This window comes from Petaurus breviceps, unplaced genomic scaffold (genome assembly GCF_028583685.1).
Source record: "Petaurus breviceps papuanus isolate PSGF00001 unplaced genomic scaffold, PetGlider_PUasm1.0 175, whole genome shotgun sequence".
Classification (NCBI taxonomy): Eukaryota; Metazoa; Chordata; class Mammalia; order Diprotodontia; family Petauridae; genus Petaurus; species Petaurus breviceps.
In genome coordinates, this window is record NW_027185764.1 from 6,169,827 (window position 1) to 6,180,378 (window position 10,552).

At 37.0% G+C, this 10,552-nt stretch overlaps 1 pseudogene; it reads left to right on the forward strand.

Moving 5' to 3' along the window:
- The first annotated feature begins 9,161 nt into the window (after nt 1-9,161).
- Nucleotides 9,162-10,096, forward strand: LOC138159025 (proteasome subunit alpha type-1-like; annotated as a pseudogene).
- The last annotated feature ends 456 nt before the right edge of the window (nt 10,097-10,552 follow it).

Consider the following 10,552-nt stretch of genomic DNA (forward strand, 5'->3'; position numbering starts at 1 on the left):
TCCCCTAATCTGCCCTCCCTTCCATTGTTCACCCATCTCTTATCGCCTTCCCCCACTATTTTCCTATAGGGTAAGATAGATTTCCAAACCCAATTGAGTGTGCATGTTATTCTTTCCTTACGCCAAATCTGATGAGAGTAAGATTCACTTACTCCCTCTCCCCTTGCCCCTCTTTCCCTCCACCATAAAAGCTTTTTCTTGCCTCTTTTATGTGAGATAGTTTACCCCATTCTACCTCTCCCTTTGTCTTTCTCCCAGTACATTCCTCTCTCACCCCTTAATTTTGTCCTTTAGATATCATCCCTTTCATATTCAACTCACACCTGTGCCCTATGTGTATATATACTCCTTTTAACTACCCTAATGTTGAGAAAGGTCTTATGAAAACAAATATCATATTTCCATGTAGGAATGTAAACAGTTTAATTTTAATAAGTCCCTTATACTTTCTCTTTCCTGTTTACCTTTTCATGCTTCTCTTAAGTCTTGTATTTGAAAGTCAAATTTTCTATTTAGCTCTGGACTTTTCGCAAGAATGCATGAAATTCCTCTATCTCATTGAATACCTATTTTTTCCCTTCATAGATTATAATCAGTTTTTCTGGGTAGGTGATTTTTATAATCCCAACTAATTGCTCTCAGGAATATCATATTCCAAGCCTTCTGATCCTTTAATGTGGAAGCTGCTAAAAATCTTATGTTATCCTGACTGTGACTCAACAATACTTGAATTGTTTCTTTCTGGCTGCTTGCAATATTTTCTTCTTGACATGGGAACTATGAAGTTTGACTATGATAATTCCTGAGAGTTTTCCTTTTGGGATCTCTTACAGGAGGTGATTGGTGGATTCTTTCCATTTCTATTTTATCCTCTGGTTCTAGAATATCAGGGCAGTTTTCCTTTATAATTTTTTGAAAGATGATGTTCAGGTTCTTTTTTTGATTGTGGCTTTTGATAATTTTTAAAATTATCTCTCATGTACCTATTTTCCAGGTCAGTTGTTTTTCCAGTGAGATATTTCACATTGTCTTCTATTTTTCATTCTTTTTCTTTTGTTTTATGATTTCTTGATTTCTCATAAAGTCATTAGCTTCCATTTGGCCATTCTAATTTTGAAGGAATTATTTTCTTCAGTGAGCTTTTGGATCTCCTTTTCCTTTTGGCCCATTCTGCTTTTTAAGGCATTCTTCTCCTCGATGACTTTTTGGACTTTTGGTCTAGTCTATTTTTAAGGTATTATTTTCTTCAGTATTTTTGTGGGGTCTCCTTTATCAAGCTGTTGGCTCGTTTTTCATTATTTTCTTGCATCACTCTCATTTCTCTTCCCAGTTTTCCCTCTACTTCTCTAGAAGTTGCCAATAGAGTGAGATCCCAAGCCCCTAAGTGGCCAGGCATGCATTAGAACAAACAGAGCAGTCTTTTATACAATCAGTTACCTAAGGCTCAGGGTGGGCTTATGTTTACCCTAATCATGCTGGCTTACCTGCAAAAGGGGGTTTCCAGAATTCATGGTAAAGGGAAAACACAGAGTTAATAAATATCTTCTGCCCTGGCTTATAGCCTTCTCTGCCCTAACTCCTTTCCTTATATCTTAACTCTCTAGTTCTTCAGCCTGCTCAACTCCAGTGACCTATTCCTCCATTCCACTTTAGCTATCCATGGGGATGGTCATATACTTTTTCTTGCCATTATCCACAAGTGTTCCACTTTTGTGTTCAAAAAATCCAAAATTCCTTTATGCAATCCTAATCTTTTGTCATTTCATTTCTTCTTTATTATCAGTGCCTTATTATTCCTAAACATAGCCTTTGTCCTCACTGTCACCCTCCAATCTCTTCACCTCTCATTACCTTTCCAGATCATGCTCTGGCCACACTCTCCTCACTTTCTAATCCTGACCCTTTGATGAAACAGATCAACTGTACACAATCCTTTACACTCAAATCCTTTGCTTCATTGTTCAATTGCTAATCATGCCTTCAAATACCAACTCTGAAATACCCTCATCCTTGCTTCTATTTATGTGCTGCTGAATGGAGCTAGAAGAAGCCACAAAACTGTGCTGACCTGGTTCACTACAAATGCGCTATCTGATCTTAACTGGTCACTCACAGCAAAAAGGTATTTCTTTTATTCCTCCATAATCAATTCTCTGGGCAACCAGGTGGTACAGTGGATTGAGCACTGGACTTGGAATCAGCAAGACTCATCTTCATGAATGATGAATCTGGCCTCAGACACTTAGTAGCTGTATGACCCTGGGCAATTCACTTGCCCCTATTTGCCTTAGGTAAAATCTGTAAAAAAACAAACTAGGAAGGAAAATGGCACAAACCTCTACAGTCTCTTTGCCAAGAAAACCCCCAAATGGGATCATGAAGAGTTGGATGCAACTAAACAGTTAATTCTCCATCTCACTCACCATAGCAGCTCTTGTGAACCTCTTCTTTCTCTCTTATAGCACCCACTCCCCACACCTTTTCAGCTGAGATCCTTGTCTCATCACTAAAAAAAATGGAGGCCTTTAACTGTGTGCTTTCTTCCACTTTCCTCATTTCGGTAATATCCTCCAGATATCACTCGGGACTACTGCCCCCTTCATTCCAGTCCCTGGTGAAGAGATGGCCCTTCTCCTTGCCAAGACCAGCTCCTCTCAAGTGTACCCTTCTTCCTATTCAAGTTTTCTTTATTTTACTAAGAACTTGACAAACACAAACATTTCCATATACAGAGAAGAAAAGAAAAAGAGCATTGTGGGGGTGGCTAGGTGGAGCAATGAATAAAGCACCAGCCCTGGAGTCAGGAGGACTTGAGTTCAAGTCTGGCCTCAGACATTTAACACAAAAACTAGCTGTGTGACCTTGGGCAAGTCACTTAAGCCCAATTGCCCTCCAAAAAAGCAAAAAACAAACAAACAAAAAAAAGAGCATTGCATATGAAACTATGACTCTCTACTACATATAGGTTCTTTTGAAAAAGTACATATAAAATCTGTCATAGAAGTATTAATGCTAGCCTGCTTTTCTGTGTCCCCTTCTGAGCTTTCTTCTGCTGTCTTCTGTGTATTTAAAAAAATTTCATTGACATTGTGCGGCTGGGCTAGTATTTTAACAAGATGGGATGGGATGGGGTAGTGGCATTGGGTTTAATTACTACCTGCAGCATAAAAGGCACAGCCTATGGGGAATTGGTGTGGGAAGTTTTAGCAGAATTCCCATTGTCTTTTAGGAGTGACTTTTCTGACCTGTTGTGGTTGGTTGCTACAGTGAAAGTGGAGGCAGAGGGCCACAGTGATTATATTTGAATCAGCATCTTTTTAGCCTTAGGAACTGTATCTTTTTTTATTCCTTGTTACCAGTAAGTTGATTTTATGGCATTTTATCATCTGTGTAAGTCTTATTATCTTCTAACCAAGAAGCTGAATCACCAATCTGACCTGAGTTGGGCCTGTTTTAGGATATGTGGAATGGTCAGCAGATATTGTTTGCTTCTGTATATTGTGTTTCACTGATCAATCTCTTTATTTCTCAACAAGTATCAAATTGTTTTGATTACTGCTTAGTAGTATAGGTTAAGAGCTGGTATTGCTAGGCCCTCTTCCCACTTTTTAAAAAATTAATTCCCTTGAGATGTTTGATCTTTTGTTCTCTAGATGAATTTTGTTATTTTTGGAGCTCTACAAAATAATCCTTTGGTCATGTGATTGGTATAGCACTGAATAAATAAATTTGTTTTATTTTTTAAATATTAAATTTAAATTTTAAATATTAAAATATTTCAGTATTATCATTTTTTATTAATTTTGTTCAACTTACCCATGAGTAAGTAATATATGTCCAATCATTTAGTTATGCCTTTTTTGGTATCAATAGTCAACTAAAAACTATCTGAAATAATACAGAGGAAATATATAAACATAATTGCAAAATACATTTGATGCAAATAAAGGCATAACTAAACATTATTTCAGATAATTTTTAGTTGACTCTTTAGAGTTTTCTAAGTGAACCATCTGCAAAAGTGATACTTTTCCCCTTCTTTTCCTATGTGTATTCTCACAACTTATTTTTCTTGTTATTGGCATAGCTGGCATTTCTAGCACTATATTGAATAGTAATGATGATAATGGACACCCTTGCTTTACTTCTAACCTTATTGGAAAGGCCTCCAGTTTTCCCCATTGCAGATAATGCTAATTCTTTGGTCAATATTTCTTGTCATATTAAGGAAAGATCTATTTATTCCTATGCTTTCTAGTGTTTTTAATAGGAATGAATATTGTGTGATGTCAAAAGTTTTTCTGCATCTACTGATTTAAGCATTATTTTAGTTGTTCTTGTTTTTAATTTGGCCAATTAAATTTACTTATTTATTTATTGAAGTCCTCTCTTTTATTAAAATTTTGAATTCCTCTTTTTAGGATTATATACAGTTTTTCTGGGAAAGTTACTTTTTTTAATTTTTAATTTTTTAGTTTACATCATTCATTTCCACAAGATTTTGAGTTACAAATTTTCTCCCCATTTTTCCCCTACCCACCACCCCAAAACAGCAATCCCAGATGTGATAGATCTCTGACAATTACTGAGTAGGAATAAAAAGGAATATACTTATTTCTGAGACATGCATGTTATTTTTACAAAAATGTGCCAGATACTATGGCATAAAAAAAACTTATAAATCAATTCAGAAAAGCAGGACTATAACTGACCAAGTAGTTGGTCAGTTTAATAAAAGGGCACTGAAAAAAGGAATTAAAATTAATTAAAGACCAAATAACTTAATCCTAAAATTCTGATGGAAAATCTTAGAAAATATAGATAATTTAATTAGAGATGACAATAAAACAACATACCAAAATTCTTAGGATGCAGACAAAGCATTTCTTAGAGGAAAATTTATATTTCTAAACAGTTTCAATAACAAAATAGAAAAAGAATGGATCCATGAATTGGACATTAAACTTAAAAAAAACACAAGAAAACCATTAATTTAAGAAAATTTAAATACTAAAATAGAAATTTTAACAATCAAAAAAAATGAAGAGAATTAAAAGCTCAATTGAATTAATCAATAAAACTAGGTGCTATTTTAAAATAGATACACTAGCTAATTTGATTTAGAAAATAGAATATCAAATTATCAGTATCAAAAAGGATAGCAGCTCTTTTTTTGGTGGCAAAGAATTGGAAATTGAGGGGATGCCCATCAATTGGGGAATGGCTGAACAAGTTGTGGTATATAGATGTAATGGAATACTATTGTTCCATAAGAAATAATGAGCAATCTGATTTCAGAAAAATCTGGAAAGACTTACATGAACTGATGCTAAGTGAAGTGAGCAGAACCAGGAGAACATTGTACATAGCAACAGCAACATTGTATGATGATTAACTATGATAGACTTGGTTCTTCTCAGCAATACAATGATTTAAGAAACTTCCAAAAGACTCATGATGGAGAATGCTAACCATATCCAGAGAAAGAACTATGGAATCTGAATATAGATCAAAGCCTACTATTTTCATTTTTTGGTTGTTTTTTGTTTCTTCTTTCTTTCTTTTGCTTTTTTTTTTGAAGGGGGAGACAGGGCAATTGGGGTTAAGTGACTTGCCCAAGGTCACATGGCTACTAAGTGTGTCAGGTGTCTGAGATTGGATTTGAACTCAGGTCCTCCTGATCCAGGGTCGGTGCTCTATTCACTGTGCCACATAGCCGCCCCCCTGTTTTTTTCTTTCTCATGGTTTTCCCCCTTTGTTCTGATTCTTCTTTCATAATATGACTAATGTGTAAATATGTTTATTGTACATGATTATACATGTGTAATCTATATCAGATTGCTTGCTGTCTTGGTGAGGGGGAAGGGAAGAGAGGGAGAGAAAAAAATTTGGAACTCAAATTTTCCAAAAATGAATGCTGAAAATTATCTTTACATGTAATTGGAAAAAAATTCTATTAAGGAAAAAAATTATAAAGGAGAATTCATAACAAATGAAGAATAAATAAAATTATTAGAGAGTATTTTGCCCAGTACAGATGAATACTTTTTAAAATACAAAATGCTAATATTAAAATAATAGAGAATATAAATAATTCAATCTCACAAGAAGAAATTGAATAAGTCATAAATGAACCCCCCCCCAAAAAAAAACCCTAGGTACAGCTAAATTTATAATTGAATACCATGAAACTTTTGCAGAATTCTAATATTACATTTACTATTTTCAAAAATAGGAAAAGAAGGTCTCCAACCAAGCTCTTTCTATAATGGAAATATGGTCTTGATAACCAAAGCCAGAGAGACTCACAACAGAGAAATGTAGACCAATTTTTATAATGGACATTGATACAAAAATTTTAAATAAAATAGCTCTTCTCAGCAATGCATTGATCTAAGACAATTCCAAAAGACTCATCATGGACAATGCTAACCACATCCAGAGAGAGGTAGGCTACCTTTTTTTTCCTCATGGTTTTTCCCTTTTGTTCTGATTCTTCTTTCACAACATGACTGATGTGGAAATGTTTAATATGATTGTAAATATATGGCCTGTATCAGATTGCATGCTGTCTTGGGAAGGGGAAGGAGAGAGAGGAAGAAAAATTAAGAACTCAAAATCTTATAAAAGTGAATGTTGAAAACTGAGCATAAATACATAAACAACTTTTTAAAAAAAGAATTAATGTTTCTATCACAGTGACTGACTTTATGTAGATGGAAATCACATTGGTGAGGACTCAGGAACTACAGTAGCAAGTAGGAGGAGTGTACTTTCCTCACAACAGAGTTACCCCTAGAATCCTGAAGAGTTTAAGCTGTAGCTGCATCATAGTAGTCCCTCTCTGGAAGCCCAGAGCTGCCCATGTGAGGGTAGATTGGGGTGATCAAGCTAGCCCAGAGAGAGTGTGGATGGTCACATATATATTAAAAACAGCTAAGTGTCTCAATGGATAGAGCACTGGGCATGGAATCAGAAATACCTGACTTTGGGGTGGCTAGGTGGTACAGCGAATAGAGCACCGGTCCTGGAGTCAGGAAGACCCAAGTTCAAATCCGGCCTCAGACACTTCACACAAAAACTAGCTGTGTGTGACTTTGGGCGAGTCACTTAAACCCAATTGCCCTACCTTCCCCCCTCCAAAAAAAAAAAAAAGACCTAACTTCAAATCCAACTTCAAACACTTAGCCGTGTGATACTGGGCAAGTTATTCAACTTCTGTCTTCCTTAAGTATCCTTAACTGCAAAATGCAGATAATAATAGAATCTCTCCCTCCCCACTCAGGGTTGTGGGGTCAAATGAGACAATACTTTTAAAATGCTTAGCACAGTGTATAGTATATAGTAAGTACTTAATAAATGCTTGTTTCCTTCCATCCACACCACATAGGTTTTATGCAATTACAAAGCTAACAGTCCCTATTTAATCATTTCATAGCTTCCTTGCAAAGAGTTATCTGATTTACCACTTCAAGTTTTAACTTGGGTTGAGGGACCACAATGGCCAGCAGTCTTTGTTATTTCCCTGTTCTGAATCAGGTCCTCTAAATTCTCTAACAGTCTCTCTCTTTTCACATTTTCTCTTAAAATTGTTTTTTTACACATGCATTTTTATTAGATTTTTCACAAACGAAAGTTTTTTCTCTGCCCCTTTCCACAACCAAACTGTTCAAATACAAAAAGGGCAGTAGTTAGAGCCTTCACAAATTGATTTGATTATTTTTCTTCTTTCCTGTTCAAAGGCCAAACTGCTCACATATGAAAGGTGTAATACTTTCCACTAACTGTACTTTACTATCCCAAACTATCCCATGGGGAAGGAAATTTGCCATTTAAGGGGTAACTTAATCATTTCCCCCTGGTTATTTAGAATTTTCTGAAGGGGCAGAAACCTTAAGGCTTGGGAGACTATCACCTGAGTATGGAAAAGGGAAATATTAGAGAGGGTTAACTGAGCCTGCATCTAAAAGTAGTCTATGCTGACCAAGGAAATCTTCCTGAAGGTAGGATCAAAGAAGGTGCTGTGGTGGAGAGCTATCTGAGATTTCATACCGTTAGACTAACAGCATGACACTGATTTATCAAAGAGAGCTTCTGAGAAATAGGACACCCAACCCCAATAATCAGAATGTGAAGACTAAGCTATTGGTTTAAAAGTCTATTCTAATATTCAATGATACCAGTTGCCTGAAGATGGTACATAAGATGTAAAACCCAATGAATATGATGGCAACAATCGCAAGTCTTGGACCTTCTTTACAATAAAATAGGAGTCTTGATCAGGGGTAATGGTACAGGAGAACCCATAAGAAAGACTATATTCTGTAAGGCCTTTGATGCCAGCTGCTTCAGCAGTAGATTTAACTGGCATTATATTCTTATGTCAACGTTTCTGGTGATGCCTCTAGAGATAGTGTTAGCTTACCTTGAAGCATTGTCTTTGGGGGAATTAAAGTGTAATTGTGACCATCCAGTAACTAGAGATCAGTGTATATATGCTGTGTTTTAATGAATTATACCCTGAAAAGATAATGATGATGGAAATAGTCAATGTTAGAGGGGTTATAAGAAAGTGAGAACACTAGTGCATTATTGGTGGAACTATGAATCAGTACAAACATTTTGGAAAGCAATTTGGAATTATGTAAATAAAGTGAATAAATTATCCATATCCATTGACCCAGAGATTTCACTACTAGACATATACCCCCAAAGAGGCCGATGATAAAAAGAAAGTGCCCATATATACCAAAATATTTATAGCAACACTTTTTGTCATAGTGAAGAAAAGGAAGCAAAGTCAGCACCCATTGATCGTAGAACGGCCAAATAAATTGAAGAACATAAATGTAATGAAATATTACTGTGCTGTAAGAAATGGCAAATATGATAAGTACAGAGAAACATGGAAATACTTACATGCTCTGATGCAGAGGAAAGAAGAGCCAAGAAAACAATATAGATGGTGACTTCAACGATGTAAGCAGAAAGAACCGTAACTACAAAGAAGTAAAAAATGAATGTTTCAAAATTACAAAGGACAATCATGGCCCAGAAAAAGAGATGTGAGCAGACCCTCTCTGTTGTGTGCAGAGCAGCAGCAACTGCCTCGCTGATCCCACCGCTCTGCTGGAGGTCTCCCCTCCACCAGCATCAAGAAAATGTTTCAAAACCAGTATGACGATGATGTCACTGTTTGGAACCCTCAGAGCAGAATTCATCAAATAGAACATGCAACGGAAGCTATCAGACTAGGCTCAGCTACCGTGAGCCTGAAATCCAAAACCCATACTGTACTGGTTGCTTTGAAAAGGGTATAGTCACGGGGACAGCTAGGTGGCACAGTGAATAGAGCACCAGCCCTGGAGTCAGGAGGACTTGAGTTCAAATCCGTCCTCAGACACTTAACACAAAAACTAGCTGTGTGACCTTGGGTAAGTCACTTAACCCCAATTGCCCACCAAAAAGAAAAAAAAGGACATAGAACTGGCAGCTCATCAGAAAAAATTCTACATATTGATAATCATATTGGAATCTCAGTTGCTGGGCTCACTGCTTATGGCAGGCTGTAATGCAACTTCATGTATCAGGAGTGTCTGGATTCCAGATTTGTGTTTGACAGACCTCTTCCAGGATCTCGCCTAGTGTCTCTATTGGAAGCAAGACCCAGATACCCACACAGCGTTATGGCTGGAGACCATATGGTGTGGGACTGCTCATCACTAGTTATGATAATATGGGTCCTCACATCTTCCATATCCGTCCCTCTGCAAACTACTTTGACTACTGTCAGGCTATGTCCATTAGAAACCGCTCTCAGTCGGCCAGTACTTACTTGGAGAGATGTATGTCCAAGTTCAGTGACTGCAATTTGAATGAGCTGGTCAAACGTTGTCTTCATGCCTTATAGGAAACACTTCCTGCAGAACAGGACCTAACTACAAAGAATGTTTCCACTGGAATCATTGGGAAAGACTTGGAGTTTGCAATCTATGATGATGATGATGTGTCTCCTTTCTTGGAAGGCCTAAAAGCACAGTCTGCTCAGCCTGCTGAGGAACCTGCAAAGAAGGCTGATGAGCCCATGGAGCACTGATCTGTCTAAGCCAGAAGCCAGTCTATGTCTATGTCAGCAAGTCTAAAAGGAGTCCTTCTGTCCACATGCCAGTTATTATCCATGCTTTCAGCCAGTTGTAGAGTTACAAAACAAGATGTTCTTAGGAATCAGTCCTAGAAGGATTTTCCCAAGAAACCTAACCAAAAGGTTATAACTGGGTACATTTTCTTTGAGATGGAGAATGTAATCATTTTCTAGAAAGAATGGGGTATCAGCACTACTGTTTTTACTTTTTTTTTGGAGGCAGTTGGGGTTAGGTGACTTGCCCAAGGTCACACAGCTAGTAAGTGTTAAGTGCCTGAGGTTGGATTTGAACTCAGGTCCTCCTGACTCCAGGGCCGGTGCTCTATTCACTGCACCACCTAGCCACCCCATGTTTTTCTCTTTCTTTAAGAAAAATATTCTTTGTTTATGGGATGCTTCTCTGGGAGGAGG